This window comes from Micropterus salmoides, unplaced genomic scaffold, assembly GCF_014851395.1.
Source record: "Micropterus salmoides isolate LMB-PRFRI ecotype aquatic unplaced genomic scaffold, ASM1485139v1 Ms_hic_scaffold_10, whole genome shotgun sequence".
Classification (NCBI taxonomy): Eukaryota; Metazoa; Chordata; class Actinopteri; order Centrarchiformes; family Centrarchidae; genus Micropterus; species Micropterus salmoides.
In genome coordinates, this window is record NW_024040041.1 from 16,067,026 (window position 1) to 16,085,235 (window position 18,210).

At 40.1% G+C, this 18,210-nt stretch overlaps 1 pseudogene; it reads left to right on the forward strand.

Moving 5' to 3' along the window:
- Positions 1-1,395: 1,395 nt before the first annotated feature.
- LOC119888208 lies at positions 1,396-4,292 on the forward strand (annotated as a pseudogene).
- Positions 4,293-18,210: the final 13,918 nt, after the last annotated feature.

An 18,210-nucleotide genomic window follows, 5' to 3' on the forward strand; every position in this document is an offset into this window, starting at 1 on the left:
GATGCTGAATTCCAGGAACCTAAAAATGTTCATCTACGCCACCTTAGTTCCACTAATGTGGACAGGAGTGTGTGTTTTATCTTTTTCCTAAAATCAGCTCCTGTGTTTTGCTGACGCTGAGTAGTAGTTCTCTGTGCAACACTCAGCCAGACTATGTCAGGTTTCTGGCTTGAACCCAAAGCAGATCAGACGCAGCAGGATACTTTTAAGAGATGTATTTGAACTAGAACAGAATGAAAGTGAGTGGGGCAAAGGAGGGAAATTAAAGTCCTGGGTCTGAGCATGCTAGGCAGTCCAGTGGATTCAAATCCGAGAGGTTGAGAGCTTTCTGGCAGGTTGAGTTTATGGTACAGGTTCTGCAGTTTTTTCTGCTAAGGATACTGACAATGGCCAGTCCTCTGGAGGTGGAGTAGACTTACAGCTGACTCTTTGTTGAGGAGATCAAAGCGAGCATAAAAGGTGTTAAGCTCATCTGGTAATGTGGCCTCACACACTGCTGATGCAGATGTTTTTGACCGCCTGCCACATATCTTTGGTTTTGTCAGTGCTGAGGTCTTCTTCCAGTCTGTGCTAGTGTCCTGGACAGAGCTGTCACTTTTCTCCACTCATCTAGACTTTCGGGTTGGGGATTGATTTTATTATCTTAGTGATCATCACATCATCAACACATTTGCAGATGTATGTCAGTGATTATGTATATTATACCAGTCTGTACATTCAAAACAGTATACTCCAAAATCTGTTTTGTCTTAATTTGGTCTTGGAAAAATACATAAAGAAGATACAATTTCACTGTTGCATCATCAGTTGTACAACTGATATTAAAATATGCAAAGGTATTATGTTGTCATTGCAAGTTACAATGTAATAATACAGTATATTTGCAATATACTTCATTAATTTGATCATGGGAATGATCTTATTATATTTTGCAATAGTGTTCAACATAAACTTTTAAGGACAGGTTAAAGATTGACAATTAGATAAGATATTCCAATTCTGTTGACATTTGATATTAGAGTAGGCAAATATGTGGTGGAAAGTCACCAAGTCTCAGAGATAAATACCATACTTTTTAGTCCACTACATTTATCTGACTATAGATACTTTAACTTTAAAATTAAGATTTACACAAAAAATTAGAAAAGATTAAGACTGAATAAATAAATGTTTTATGTGGTTTTGCTGATCTTTGAGATTATTTTGATGATTGCAGAACTTGTACTTCTTATGGGATATTTTGCATCATTGTATTGGTACATTTACTAAGCAAATGATCTTACTAATAATTCCACCACTGTAAATTCATGCATATTTACATGCAATTTCTTACTTCACAGCTAGGGAGGAGGTATGTCTTGACCTGTCAAACTTTCACCTTCTTGTAAAATGTCCAATATCTCAAAAGTCATTAACATTTTAACAATACTAACATTCACAGAAATAATGCATAATGTTGAAATACAGCTTTGTCTCACTGTATGACCACATTTGTAATCCACAGCACTTTTTAGTAAGCCATGGAGGACCATGCCGCAGTGAGTATGAGTAAACATAAAGTCAGTGTGGTTGAGCCCTTGGTCTGTGCTTCTTAACACATAACTCAAATGTTTTGTTGTTGTGTTAGCTGGTTGGTGTGTGTGGCGACAGAGCATCAATAACAATGTACTTATTGTGCATACAACAATCAAATTCAAACAGTATTTTGTGTTTAATGTTTTTTCTTCAATAAACAGAAACAAGCAGGAAAATCTCGATTTTGTGAAATCTTACCAACCTCGAAACAAAGAAGTCGAACATCTCAGAATTCTGCTTCATGGACCAGTTGGTGCTGGCAAGTCCAGTTTCATCAACTCTGTTGAAAGTGTTTTACGAGGCAGAGTTACTGGTCGGGCTTTGACAGATGCAATCTCTGGGAACAGCTTTACCAAAAAAGTATGAATAACTGTTGATTCTGGTGTGAGTACAATAGCATCTATGATTGCTGGTGTAACAATTGCGTATTTATCATGGATTTGCTAAATTTATGCTAATAATTACACATTCTGCTTTATAGTACACAACTTACAAAATCCACAAAGATCCAGAGAATATTTACTCATTCATTTTCAATGACATCATGGGCTTTGAGAAAGACGACACAGAGAAAGCAAAAGAGAAAGACACCAAGGGGGGAGTGGAAGTGGAAGACGTCAAACTGGCCTTGAGCGGACATGTGACAGAAGGTTACAAGGTGCAATCTTTGCAACTCTGATAGTTTTTAAAGGGGCCGTGTGGAGTTTTCTTGCAAACAAACTGGTACTCAGCTACACCCATTTTGTTAAATAATGTGATGAATTCATTCCTTCCTCATAAAACAATGTCAATTTCTCATAAGTTTGAATCCTGCATTGTTTACACCAGTGCTGCTGCAGCAAGCAGTCTTCTTCTTTCCTGACATGCATTGCTGCGTTTCTAGTGCATTACCACCACCTGTATATCTGTGAAATAGTGTGAAACCACTGGCACAAATGTGTATCTTGTTACATGAGCATGCATGTGCATTCTTGTATGCACGAGACAATCACAATGGGGTCCCGTAAACAGGGAAAATGCGCAATAAAAACTCTGCAGGGTAACTTTAAAACATATTTTTATTACTTTGCATTAAACATGTTTTCACTGAAATTGTTTAGAAAATAACATTGACTGTATTACTGTTTTCTAGTTCATTCCTAAACATAAATTGAATCAGGGTGATCAAGGTTACAACTCATCTCCCACTCTGGATGACAGAGTTCACGTTCTGGTTTGTGTCATTCCTGCCAGCTCATTATCTATATTAAGTGATGAAGTTTTGAAGAAGATGAGAGAAGTCAGACTAGCAGCCAGTGAAATGGGTAAGAGCTGACAACACAATAGTTATTACTCTGTGCGGACTAATAGTGCCATATTGGGTTTTATGAATTTAAATACCAGCAAAGAAAATGCTTAAAAAACTGATCAGGTTTCCATCTTGACAGGGATTCCCCAACTGGCTATTCTCACCAAAGTTGATGAAGCCTGCCCAGAGGTTAAAAAAATATAAATAATGTCTATAAGAGCAAGTACCTGAAGGAACAGGTATGATTCTATTAGTCTAGTGTGTTTTTAGATTTGTAATTTTTATTTATTTGTAAGTTCAGTTTTCAATATATAAAATATTCTTTGGTGACCACTTCACAATTACTGATCTTTATCTGAAATGCTCTTACTTTTAAACTTAGGTTGACAAATTCAAAATGCAGCTGGGAATTCCAGTGAACTGCATCTTTCTTGTGAAGAACTACGATCAAGAAATTGTCACAAATGATGACATTAATTCGTTCATACTGAGTGCACTGAGACAGATGATTAGCTATGGAGAAGACTTCCTCAACAGCCTGTAGACCTACAAACTACTGAGGCAAACCTTGCATGATTAAGACATGAATAAACTGAGATTCAAACAATAATCTTCTTGATAATTTTTAGTAACTTTCAGTATTGTGTAATTCATATAGTATGTACTAAAGCATGTGCTGCTTCATTACATCCTTATAATTTAGTTAGAAATGTCAATGTATCTTGTCATAAATGTCATGTATGCAAATGAGGAGGCGTTACCGGTCATAGATAATGTTGCTTTGGTTGCAATTTTAATTCAGACAATATCCGATTATGGCAAGCTAAGTTAGCTCGTGTTACAGCACCTTAGCATTAATGTTAAGTTAGCTAACTAACTTATATGAGTTAAAAGATAACAAAGCCCAATTTGGATATGTTTCTGTCTGTAAATTTTAGTAACTTTCAGTATTGTGTAATTCATATAGTATGTACTAAAGCATGTGTGGCTTCATTACATCCTTATATTTTAGTTAGAAATGTCAATGTATCTTGTCATAAATGTCATGTATGCAAATGAAAAGGCGTTACCGGTCATAGATAATGTTGCTTTGGTTGCAAGTTTAATTCAGACAATATCCGATTATGGCAAGCTAAGTTAACACGTGTTACAGCACCTTAGCATTAATGTTAAGTTAGCTAACTAACTTATATGAGTTAAAAGATAACAAAGCCCAATTTGGATATGTTTCTGTCTGTAAATATTAGTAACTTTCAGTATTGTGTAATTCATATAGTATGTACTAAAGCATGTTACATGTTCATTACATCCTTATATTTTAGTTAGAAATGTCAATGTATCTTATTGTTATTTTACTTTGATAAACAAAGAATGAATACTCTGTATCCAACCTGGATAGACAAATAAAATGAATGTTTGGAAAATCAAAGTATGTAACTGTGTGTAAATAAATAACCTAATAACACCTATCAAAAGTAGTACAAGTTCAGGAGAAACGGTGACAGCGTCAAGCAGCCAAGGCTCATTGATACAAGTGGGGAGAGAAGGCTGTTCGGTCCGATCCAACAGACGAGTTAATGTATGTCAAATTGCTGAAAAAGTTAATGCCAGTTTTCATAGAAAGGTCCAGAAAACACAGTATATCACAGTTTGTTGTGTTGTGAGAATGAGATAAATGTGAAAAAGAAAAGGACACTGGCAGCCTCTGGTTCTGGTTATTGGGGGGTCTTCATAGAAACAGCTTAACTGCCTGACACACATACAGGGTATGCATTGATGTCACTTCCCTTCAGGAGCACGCTGGACTGAGTGGCAAAACATCTGTTACCATGGTGGCGTTTAGCAAACCATGAGTAGAACAACTGATTATTTGCTCAAATTAAAGGCAGTCGGACTTGACAGTGATCCTTTCTGCTTACCAAAGAACCAGTTGTCCAGCTCTTTCCCATTTTAGATGTGTTGTTTGTGTTTTAGCTGATTCAAGCTAACACTGCTGCTCGTCTTTCTGCCACTCAGTAAGCGTAACTGCGTACTGTGACGTCACGCGCATACCCTCTATACGAGCCATAGTAAAATGATTGGACTTTGATAATTGTTAACTGCTCACTTTACAAAAGTACAACCTTTTAAGTAAGAAAGATGTTTAATTTGAGATACTGTCTTTATTTCTTTAATAATTCCTATATCTCTACATCTCTTGTGCCTGCCCTTATCGTTGCCTTAAGAGACCTTTGTCTGTGTATGGTTAGACATGTCTCAAAATAATGCTAGTTTCCAGTAAAGAGGAAGCTAAGGTCCACTCTTTTCTGTAAATTAAACCAAAAGGGAAAGTGTCCCTGATGACACATTTGTATATCACACATGAGGGGAGGTGTGAAAAAAGATGTGATAAACGTTACATAATTTAAGTATAAATGTTTAGTAAACTTTAAGTCTTCTGTAAGGTCGTCTCATGTATGCATTCCCTGATGACATCAAGATAATAATTTTAATCAGGAAAGAAGGCACTATTTGCCTATACATCAGTAGCCATTGTGAAAATGAAGGTAACCTCATTTTGAGATTAAAAGAACAGAAGTAAGGTTTTCCTTTGTAAAAAAAATAGTGACAACCGGTGTTTGATGTCTTTTCTGCATTTTGGGTGTGAATTCATTTGTGTGATGCATTTAAGATGTATAAGAGAAGAAATGCTCATTCTGTCTTTTGTTTAAATTGAAACCTACTATATATCTGGTCTATATGCATTGGAAATTAGACAAGGTTACACAATCATAGTTTATTGAATCTACATGATATGTGTTATTATTTTACTTGATATTTTTATTGTTAATTTGTGACTAGAGCAAAGGGTGCTGCAACTACAGGCAGGAAGTGTACGCTAAAAGGAAGGATATGGGGTGAGAATGTAAGAACCAATCAATAAGATGACTAAGTTCTGGCAGCAATTAAAGTATGTAAAAGGGGTGAGGTCTTTCCTGCCGATCATTATTTAAGTTGCTAATCCTAGAGCTGAGGAAATAATTAAGAAGAAGGGGCGAAAGAGAAGAAAAAGGGGGAAGTTTTGGGAGCTTCAGCTTTAGCATTTTTTAAAATAAACAAGTTTCTCTTTGGGTGAACACCTTAAAAAATTAGAAAGAGTTTTTTGTCTCTTTTTGTCTTAATTTTCTTCCTCCTCTGGTAAGTTAGCATTCTTGTACTTTTACATCCACACAGCCTACATAAACACACCTCATTACAGATAAACAGCAAACTGGCCCTTTAAGGAGCTGTGTTCAGCACCTGACTCTCTGGAATGTAAAATGAGACAGAAGTGAAGTGGTAGGAAACTTTTCAAGACATTTAACACAGACGGAAAGGCCAGTACCTAGTATTTAAACTAGCTTGTTATCAGAGGTCGCACTTTTTCCTAAGTGGTATTTGAATTCATAATGCGCTAAAGTCGCCCGGAGTTGGTGACCCGAGAGAGTGGGGTTTCTTTGCAGAAGGCGGGCCACTTGTCGCTACAGACTACCTAGTTGCAAACCAGTCAGGGTTCCCATGCAATGGGGTGGTGATGGTGCAGTGGATAAGGCGCATGCCTTTGGTGTGAGAGACTTGGGTTTGAATCCACTGTGAGACACCATTGTGTCCCTGAGCAAGACACTTAACCCCTAGTTGTTTCAGAGGCGTGCGACCTCTGACATATATGTATAGCAATTGTAAGTTACTTATAAAATACTAATAAAAGCGCCAGCTAAATGAATAAATGTACATCAGAAACTAAAATCGAAATTCAATTTAGGATTGGGAATTTGGTGTTTTTTGGTTTGGGGGATTGAGTCATGTATGCAAATGAGGAGGCGTTACCGGTCATAGATAATGTTACTTTGGTTGCAATTTTAATTCAGACAATATCCGATTATGGCAAGCTAAGTTAACACGTGTTACAGCACCTTAGCATTAATGTTAAGCTAGCTAACTAACTTATATGAGTTAAAAGATAAAAAAGCCCAATTTGGATATGTTTCTGTCTGGGAGAGGAGTGATTTTAACATCAATTACCTGAAGTGGTCTAATTTTAAGCCAGTCATGAGGGCTTGAGAGTCATGAGAGTCTGATTGTGATTATTTCTCAGGCAGGTTAAGTTAACTAACCTTAACATTAGTGTTTTTTCTGATCCCTTTAAGCGGATTTACAGACGTAAATTGGCAGTTTACATCAGACATGTCATCCGCGGGAAGTTTACTCACACTGAAAGATACACTTTGGATCTGCAATCTTTCAGATTATTAAATCAACATTTAGGCATAAATCCCTAGACCCTAAGTAACGTTAGCTTAATTGATGTCAGTTCATGTTTTTTAGCATTTGGCATTTTTCTTTTCTTCAACTGTGGTTATTATTATGATTATCTTAAATTTAATTCCGAGTGGCATTACTAAAAATCTCACATCTAACTTGTTTGCATTATACTGTGCTTGGCTGCAGCATACAGCTCATTCACAAGTGGCGGCAGTCTGATTTGGGGACTGCTTGCTTCTCACCCTTTCCTGCCGCCGTAGTAAAGTAAGTAATACAGAATTAGACGTGATTTAGCTGACAAATTAGTATTTTGTCAAATACTGACAATGGTTCACTTATGTATTGATTTTAATAAATGTTTTGATGTAAGAAAGGAAATAACCACAGGGCTCTACAGTATTGAGCATTTTGAGTGCATGTGTGAGTAAACATAATTCTGTGAGTTTGACAGTGTGAAAAATTATTTTGGCGCACAGAGCAACATTTGAGTTTTGACAGCCATGACAGTAAAGCTCAATCAATGTCCTTATAAGCTCTAAACATCTCTGGCTCAGTGTACAAAACATTCAGATAGCACCATACCCTTTTAGCCGACCATGTCGCTGTTCTAAATGAGAAAAATCAAGTCATGTCAGTTAACAAATGTTAATTCAATGATTTAAAGCAAGGCAAGGCAAGTTTATTTGTATAGCACATTTCAACAACAAGGTAATTCAAAGTGCTTTACATAAAACATAAAAGAAACAGGGAAAAAGTTTAAAAGCAAAATAGGGAAAAAACACATACACATTAAAATATTATAAAAGTTACAGTGCAGTGTACAATCAGGGTTAAAAGAGTTAAATGGAAAATAAAAACAGTCTGAGGGTTTGAGCAAATAATTGAGTTACAATTATTTTGAAAAGAGAATAAACAGAGAAGAACACTTAATCTACTCTCTCTAGCTAGTCTGTACTCGGGTCCATAGCAATCTTTGGGTCCACTGAAACTCCAAAAACCCTCGGACACTACAGAGAAACCAGGACATGTCTGTCCGCAGGCCACTTTGATCCAGTTATTCTCTGGACCCACTTGTGCGTTTACTGGTCGACAGAGTACACTGCAAATCACTCAGGCGTGAGCTCCCCCTATCCCCGCCAGAAGGTGAAGTATTTGGGGGTTGTGCTCAACTCAGCCAGCCTGAGAGCTCATCTGTCGGAACTCAGACAGACGACCCTTCTTCAAGCGGCCCGCAAGCTCCAGCTGAGAACTGCTGTGACGGCGCTGGCAGTAATGCAGCTGCTGGGGCTCATGGCAGCAGCCCATCCAGTAGTTACCCTGGGCCTGCTACACATGCGGCGGCTACAACGCTGGTTTACGAGCCTGCATCTAAACCTCAAGAGGCACAAGCGATGCATGGTGATGCCCCCCAGTCAGTACAGAGGGACCTGCGGTTCTGGGGGTCCCCTCATCGCCTGAGGACGGGGGTACCGCTTGGCCGGATATCCTCATACGTGTCGGTGTTCACGGATGCGTCTCTGAGCTAAGCTGAGCTAGGGAGAGCCGACACATCAACCAACTGGAGCTCCAGGCGGTTTTTCTGGTCCTACAGCACCACAAAGCCCTAGTCCAGGGCAGGCACGTGCCGGTGAGGACAGACAACCGCACGACAGTCTCCTACATCAACAGACAGGGCGGAGTCCGATCCGCAGCTCTGTTGACGTTAGCAGAGGACCTATGGACATGGGCTACAGCACACTTGCTGTCTCTGAAGGCTCTTCACGTCCCAGGCTCGGAGAACAGGGGGGCCGACCTCATGTCGAGGGGCGGTCCCCCACAGAGCGAGTGGAGACTGCACCCCGATATAATACAGCAGATCTGGTCTCGCTTCGGGACGGCGCAGGTGGACCTGTTTGCCAGATGGCACCCACTGCTCGCTGTGGTTCTCGATCCTACCACAGGACAGCCCGCCCTTGGACGTGGACGCGTTTGCACACGCGCCATGGCCAAAAGGGCTGCTGTATGCTTTCCCTCCACTCCATCTCACCCCCCCCCCCCTGCTGGAGAGGGTGAGACAGGAAGGGTTGTCAGTCATCCTGGTAGCCCCCAGCCGCAGATCGGCGGGGTGGTACGCAGAGTTGGCTGGCAGTGATGGAGCCCTGGCCTGTGCCTCAGGTCTGGGGGGCTCTGTCACAGGAGTCAGGTGCCATAGGCACACTGCCGGTGCTCAGCCAACCTCTCCAGGTTTGGCTCCTGAAAGGGAGAGGTTGAGACAGGCTGGGCTGTCCGCAGAGGTGGTACATACCATCCAGGCGGCGAGGGCAGGCTCCACCACTTCCTGCTACAAAGCTAAGTGGCTGGGCTTTCAGCGCTGGTGCATTGAGAAGGAAATGGATCCCATAACCTGCTCAGTGGGATCCATCCTTTCCTTCTTGCAGGGCCTAATGGAGAAGGGACTGTCACACTCAACCATTAAGGTGTATGCGGCAGCTATCTCATCTTGTCATGAGGGGTTTGGCAACAGACCTGTCTTCACCCACCCCCTCGTGAAGCGTTTTCTGCAGGGTGTGAGGAGACAACGACCGGTGCTACGTGTCTCTGCACCCCAGTGGGACCTGCCACTGGTACTAGAGGCTCTGAGGTCAAACCCCTACGAGCCCCTGGAACAGTCCTCCTTGAAGATGCTATCTCTCAAGACAGCCTTGTTACTGGCTCTCACCTCTGCCAAGAGGGTGAGTGAGCTGTGCGCCCTGTCGGTTCATCCCAGCTGCATGCTGCTTCGTGGTGACCACAGTGCAGCAGTGTTAAGACCGAACCCCTCCTTTGTTCCTAAGAACACAAGAAGCTCGTTCAGGTTGAGGACCATACATTTGGATGCCTTCCACCCTCCGCCCCACCCTGGGCCTAGGGAGGCGAGGCTGCATCTGTTGTGTCCTGTGCGCGCCCTAACACATTATATGAAGCGCACGGCCCCCATTCGACGCACTGATCAACTGCTTGTTTGCTTTGGTGACGGTGCGATCGGTAAAGCTCTATCCAAGAAGCGCCTAGCCGGATAGCTTTGTGACTGTATCTCACAGGCCTACATGCAGGCGGGGAAAGACCCACCCTTGGTGGTCCGGGCTCACTCCACACGAGGTGTGGCTGTGTCAACGGCCCTCTTCAACGGGGTGAGCGTCGAAGAGATTTGCACAACGGCATTGTGGTCTTCACCATGTCCATTTGTGCGTTTTTACCTCTTGGATGTGTCAGGCTCCTTCTCCTGCGACTCAGGATCTGTGAGGAAGAAGACTGGTGTCTACCATAGACTACCGGTTGTCGGGGAAAACATTCTTACACTGACCGTGATGTCCCCTGTAGGGGTCAGGACAGTTCAGGTGCTGGATCTGGCTGGATCAGATCCATCTGGTCATGCCAAACCCCTAGCAGTCTAGTGACCTTTCTGAGGGGTGGCCCACTGCCCCATCGCTTAGGATGGAGGCAGCTTAGGGCCTGTGGCTGGTGACCTGGGGCCGATCGTGTCAGTGAGGCGAGCTGTGGCTTGTCGCGGCTGGGCGGACAGTCATCGGGCTCCACCAACTGTACCCATAGAGTCCAGTAGAGGGCGGAGCCTGTGTGAGATAGAACGAAGGTTACGATATGGTAACCCTAGTTCTATTAGCACAGGCGGAGCCCTCGGAGGCCCTCCCTAAAAGGTGTGTTCATTGTTGCTTTACCTGATCGGTGCTTGTAAAATATCCACGGTGTCTGCATCTTCTAACGTCATTGCAATTTATAGTTTTCTCACCGCTAGTTTCTGTCAATGCATCTCCCGACAAAACACCACAGTTGTATTTCAGCATTCTTTAAGTAACTTCATCAACTCGAGTAGTTCACCTGTCACCTGCTCTGCTCCCCTGTGTACACACACAAACATACACACACACACACAGAGCCCCCTCAGTGACCCATCTGTCACCCAAATCTGAAACAGGGCTGCTATCTCTTGTACTGTAGATGCTGCAAAGTTAATAACGTTGGATTACTGTTTGTTATTTCATTGGCTATATGAGATTTTGGAGTAATGCATATAATAGCTTTTAAAAAAAAATATTACAATAAAAAAAAGTTCAATAGTTTAATGTTTCCTAAGGCAATGAGTAATCCTGTTAAATAATTATGATCTCAATATTGACCAAAATAATTAGCAGCCCTACATGAACATTTAATTTAATTCATGAAATTATAGAACATCTGTTGTGTGAAACTGCACCTCTGCCTTCTTTCTGTACAGGCTAATGCTTCATTCAAATTTATTTATTTTTTTTAACTTATAAAAACCTTTGAAATGGTTTTTAAATTTAGTTAGTTACATGGCAGTGTTTGGAGATGGTTCTCATGGAATTCCCATTACACTTCTTAAACCTCAATACTTGGGTCGTGGCTCAGAAGGTAAACATTTATTTCTTACAAATGTTTTTTAAAAGACTTGTTTTCAGGATGAAAAAAATGACGTCAAATAAACGTATGCCGGTCAGGACTTGTGAGGTGATGTCACTGTCTCTATCTAGCATTACCTGGTGCAGGAACCTTCTAAACATAATTGAAGAACACTGATTTTAACATTTATTATTAGCTTAAAATTGGAAGTAAATTGAAATGTTATGCCTGTTTCCACTTTTATTTCACTGCCTCTACAAATTAGTAAATTCTTCCAGAGACAGCAGAACAAATGACAATCTACATAATCATAACTAAATTACTGAAATGTAGTCATTATTAAAAATGTGGCTGTGAATTGGCAGCCAAATTAGCCATAATATCTTTCTAATTTCAGCAGCACCCACCAGTAGAAGCAAATAAGGTATAGCACAAGACACGATCATAAAAACTCTGCAAGTCCATAGGCTTGACTGCACTGGAGGAAATTCAGGTGCAACAGCAGCAATTATACATGGTGAAAATAAAATACAATCAGCTTCAATCAGACTACACCTCTGTTCTATATGCATAATATAATGAGAAAAATTATATAAGGTAATTATAGATCATATAGAAACTAAGCAAGATAAAATACAAGCCTTTAATGTCTAATGTCTAAGTGAGAGAAAAAGTCCTGAGTCAGGTGGATCCAGAGGTTGCTGAATGAATTGTAGCTGTAGTTTCCAACTTGTGGTGTAACCCAGTGGACTAGGACTCTGCTGCAGATGGCTGATCCAAAGCTGTGACACCAAGTAGTCCTTCATGTCCAGATGAAACATCTTTGTCTGCAGGGGGGAGGACAAGTCAGTGGGATAAAACAGTGGAGCTTGTGTTAACCTCAAACACCTCTAGTGTAGACTTTATGCCCTAATTTAGGAGAGAAGAAATACAGAGCTGGTGCAGGTGTGTAGATGCAGCTGAGTGGGAGCCAGGAGACTGAGCATGGGGCAATAACAAACACAGGGACAGTCGGGAACACTCGAAACACAGTGAAGTGAAAGAACAAAAGGAGACACTAGGAAAACACTGATGACAATTGCATTAATCACCATTCACTCCCTGGTCAAATGACATCGGCAGTGATGGAAGTAGTGTCCTCTGTTTCTGATTAGCGGATGTCTATCAGGTCTAAACGTTACATCCATGTGTACGTAGTAATAATACCATGCCAAGTCTGCTGGCTGGGACTTTATAGGTGCGCTGTTGTGTTTTTCAGAGCACACAAACACTGTAAACAAGTTATCTGCCCAGCATCGTGCTATTACCCAGAAACACACCTTATTTTTACAGTTTTTACACACAGTCCACAGCGGGGTTAAAACCGCATTTAAAACCTACATGTACTGACAGTAACATAACTCATGGATGTCAGCAACAGTTAGCCTAATATAGCAAACTTGCTAATGTCTTACCTGATGTACTGTCCGCTGCTTTCTTGTCACTGTTGACTTTGTGTGTGACACCACATGGACAGAAACGCTGTACGCTTTTAGTTATGGTATTATAAATGATAGTCCTCCCTCCAGCCCTGCTCACTCTCTCTGCCTGCTTTCATGGCAGTGTGCTGGTAGTCAGAGCTGCATCCTTTTGACCACGCCTCCTTATTTGCATACACAACTCAATCCCCAAATCCTCAATTCCCAAATCCCCAATCCTAAATTCCCAAATCCCCAAATCCCTAATCCTAAATGGCTAAATGCCCAATCCTAAATACCAAATTCCTTTTTCCAACTTTTAGTATCTGATTTAGACTTTTAGTTTTTGATTTAGATGTTTTAAATCTGACCCAACAATCCCTCCATACATGAGCAAGAGAACTGGACCACTGAGCAATGAAAGAAGGTGGCTCTGGTCTAATGAATCCCATTTTCTTTTACATCACATGAATGCCAGTTGATTGTGCGTTGCTTACCTGGGGAACACATGACACCAGGATACACAAGGGGAAAAAGGCAATGTTCTGCTGGGAAACCTTTGGTCCTGCCACTTATGTGGATGTCACTTTGACATGTGCTACCTACCTAAGCATTGTTGCAGACCATGTACACCCTTTCATGGAAATGGTATTCTCCGATGGCAATGGTCTCTTTCAGGAGGGCAATGCGCCCTGCCACAAAGCACAAATTGTTCAGCAATAGTTTGAGAAACACATCAACAAGATCAAGGTGTTGACCTCACCTTCCCAGATCTCAATCCTGTTGAGCATCTGTGGGATGCGCTGGACAAACAATTGATTTCACCCAACTGCAGACAGGGGGCAGCAGGTTTGGTTATCATGCTGAGGCGATCTCAGAGTTCAGTAGGTTAATGGGAAGAAGCTGTCACTAACTTTTTACCATTGTTGTGTTTACAGGAGCCACATGAGCTGATGGCAGCATCATTCCAGATGAGAAGCACCAGAGTGCAGCTCTGCAGAAGTCCCAGCTTCCAGTGTTGCCCTGCCAGCTCCTGCAGCTTACTGCTGTGTGCAGCCTTTTGTTTTTACTTTTACTCCCCTATACATAGGATCTGTCATCATATTTACTGTTACAACACATTGCTTCAAGTCATTTAATATTGTGTTTCTTATATGTTTCCATGAATGCAAGATATGATTTTAATTTGTTAAACTGTTGCTTTTGTTTTAGAAATAATTTTTGCTATATAAAATTGATCAGACTAAGTTTACTTAAAATAAAATCACATTCTTCATCAGTTTTGTATGTTAATTGAATGTAGTTTGTAGTTTCTAAACTTCACAAAATATGATAGGTAACAGCTGTAAATGAAAATATTAAGATGGTATAATAGGATAACATTTTGCATATATGTCAGAAAAAAATGAAAAGCTTATGCTATATAATTATTTTATTTGGACATTCCTTTAAGAAATGAATGTGACATTAACTGAGAAGTTACTCTATTGTGAAAACCAAAGAAAAATCTGCACATTGAATAGTTTTGAAGCCCTGTAGAAGGTATGGGCACAGGAATCAGGAGGCTTACATTGTAGAGATGCACCTATTTACCACAGGTGTATTTGAATATCCATCATCACAATTAATGATACCACATAGTTGGATTCATTATTACTCTGTACAGGTCATTCTTTGTTTCAGCACTTACCCAAAGGTTGGTTTGGATGTGTGCACATTCTTCGGTGCTGTAGGGCTGACCCCAAATAATCAAAGATTTGATGCTTCGATGAGCGGAGCCTGATTCACTTGTCAATCTCACGAAGCTTTGCAGCGGTGTTATGAAACAAGGATCATACCATCTTGGCCATATGGGGGTGCTCAACATCTGATAGAACAACCAGTTTTCTCCCAATAAGTTAATATACAGCCTATTACAAAATATATATCAATATATGCTGTAAATAAAAATGTGAATAAAGGTTTTTAAAGTGCATGAATAAATCCAAAATTGTAACCCTAACCCTTAATGATGGGGGGTTAGTGTGCATGTGTGCGTGTATGTGTCTGTATGTGCTGAAGAGACGAAGACCCAGTGAATGGCAGGTGAGTAGAGAGAAAGGGGTCAACAAAAAGCCTCATTTTAGCTGGAAATGCACAGTGTAAGTTACACTGAATAATAAATAGAGACTGCAGCTCTGCAACTTCCCAAGATTAAAGTGGAGCTACCATGTGTAACACCTTCCCTCGCACGTGCACACGCAATCATTGCCACACAGCAGACATGTGCAGAGAGGGGTGCAATGGGTGCTTGAGCACCTGCCCTTTGATGCCCAAAGTGCCCTTTTGTCAATGAAAAATTTAGTTTATTTATTTATTTTGAAATTTGTAAAGGCCCTGTAGTGAATGCCTGCCCAATCATAGTATTAGTAAAATGAATGAATAATAATTTTGCAGTAAGTAAAATTAGCCACATGATGACCTTTAACTTGATGTCCTCATCCGTGATGAGCCCTCCCGTTCAGACACCGTTAGTGATTCAGCAGCACTGCCTACAGGACACCTTCGATTCTGCCGGTAAGAGAGGTTTGCCGCAATGCACTTGTTGTGAGTTGTTGGATGTATTTAACAAGAAAGACGCAAAGAGGGCATACACAGTTGTTGTGTAGCCTACATTACTGTGTGTTGCTGGTAGAAGTAACATTAGCTAACACTGTGCCAACAGCCTGTAGCTACTTCTACACACACAGATAAACAAAGGTGTTCTGTTGACTTCGTTCTTGCCGTTTGAGGAAGAAAAGTTTCACGGGCGTCGCGAGGTCTGGTATATTTAATGTACACAAACATTTGAAAAACAGGTTGATAACTGATACTTATTCCTCCGACCTTTTTACTTTTTACTTAACATAACAACTTTACATAACAAAAAGAACAATATCTGAGACAAGTGATAAAATAACAAGAATAATACAGAAAAAAATAATAATAAATAAATTATTCTGTATATATATACACACTGTATATTGCTGCACCTAACATGAATGTTCACATCTCAACATACATGATACAATAATATACAGCCATATAGTGATATATACAACACACACACACACACACAAAAAAAAAAAATAGTGATTTTGCCAATTCTTTCTTTTTCCTTATGGTTTGTAATATAATTTCTAATTTGCAAATATCTATAAAAATCACTTGAGGGAAGATCGAATTGTTCCTGAAGTTGTGCAAAAGACTTTAAGTGTGCTTCTTCAAAAAGCTGATCAAAAATAAAGAGGCCATTAACTGCCCATCTCCTAAAAAGAAGGTGGAAAATCTACATTACCCACTATGGGCATAGCTCGAGAAATTGTTCCAACATCCTTAAGCATATTCTTTACTTCTGGCCATACCTTTATTGTATGTTGTATGTTTTATCCATTCATTTTCAATTTTTAATTTATTGACATGTTTTAGATCTATAAAGGGTAGGACAGACAATTGTGTTCCCCTTAACTTCCCCTTGCTCTATTTGAGTCCACTTTGCTTCCTCATCTCCCCTGACCCAAGTCACAATTGCTGCTAGTTGAGCTGCCCAGTAATAAAATTTTATATTTGGCAAGGCCAAACCTCCTTTATTTTTAGCCAAATGAAGTGTTTTAAGTTTAATTCTGGGTCTTTTGTGTTGCCATACAAATTGAGAAATTAATTTGTTTAACATATTAAAAGTGGAAATTGGGACTCTTATGGGCAACGATTGGAATAGAAAAAGGAGACGCGGGAGCAGGTTCATCCTTACTGTCTCAACTCTTCCAAACAGAGATAAAGGGAGAACTTCCCAACGAACAAGATCACTCCTTATTTGATTAATTAGCTTATTATAGTTCGCCTCAAAAAGTCTCGTAGTTTCAGGTGTGATAATAATCTCCAAGTACCTAAATCCTTGATTAGACCAATGAAATGATTCCATCTCGTTTAGTTGTTTAGGCCATATTCCTGATATCATCATTGCCTCTGATTTATTTTGATTAATTTTGTATCCAGAAATGTCTCCATAATCTTTTAAGCATTGCATCAGTTGGGGTATTGAAGTAAGGGGATGCTTTATAAAGAGCAGAATATCGTCAGCGAAAAGAGAAATTTTATGAACCATCCTCAACCCCCCCAATCTGGAAATCCTGTCTTATTGCTTCCGCAATACTGAGAGCAAAGAGAATGGGTGAGAGAGAATCAGTCTTACGCCTCTCTCTACATCGAAAAAGTCAGAGCAATGTCCATTAACTCTAATTTTTGCTTTGGGATTCTTATACTACAGCCAAAACCAAAAGATAAATTTTAGCTCATCTCAGTTAATGTTTGTTCTAAAAATTGCCAATCTACCTGATCGAATGCTTTCCCAGCATCTAAGCTGAGAAGCATTGACGTTTGAGTATCCTTTGCCATGAGTGACTGCAGGTTTAATGCTCTCCTTATATTATTTGTCCCTTGGCGACATGAAATGAACCCCGTCTGATCTGGTTTTACTAATTTCCTAATGTATTTTTGTACTCTAGTTGCTAAAATAGATGTTAATATTTTATCATCCACACACAGGAGGCTAATAGGACGATAACTAGAACACTGCAATGGATCTTTTCCTTCTTTATGCAGGACTGTGATGATAGCTTCAGACCATGACTCGGGAGGGTTCCCTAAATTTAACACATAATTATATAACTTACATAATACCGGAGTGAGGTCATCAACAAACACTTAATATTCTCCTGCAAACCCGTCTATTCCTGGCGTTTTGTTATTTTTAATTTAATAATTGTTTCTTTCACCTCCTCTTCTCTAATTGGCTCTACTAACGCAGAGGCTTCATCCGCCGTCAGCTTGTCTAATTTAAGACCTTTAAAGAAATCATGTATTTTTTCTTCTTTCAATTCCTGATGTTGACCCTTATTATTTGCTACTGCTTTTGGAATCGTTCTGACATCATTAGAATGAAGTTGTTTAAATTTAGGAATTGTTCGACTAGCTTGTGCTTTCTGTAGTTGAAAAGATAATAACCTGCTAGCCTTGTTTCCCAACTCATAGTATTTTCTATCGATAAACCTAAGGGCACCCTCTGCATTATAGGTCAGAATCCCATCCCAGCTTGGCTCTATTCTCTTTAAGTTTATTAAATACTTCTTGTTTTCCACTTTGCTTCGTTTGTAATTCTACTTGTTTTTTAAGTCTGTCTTTCTTTAACTTTGA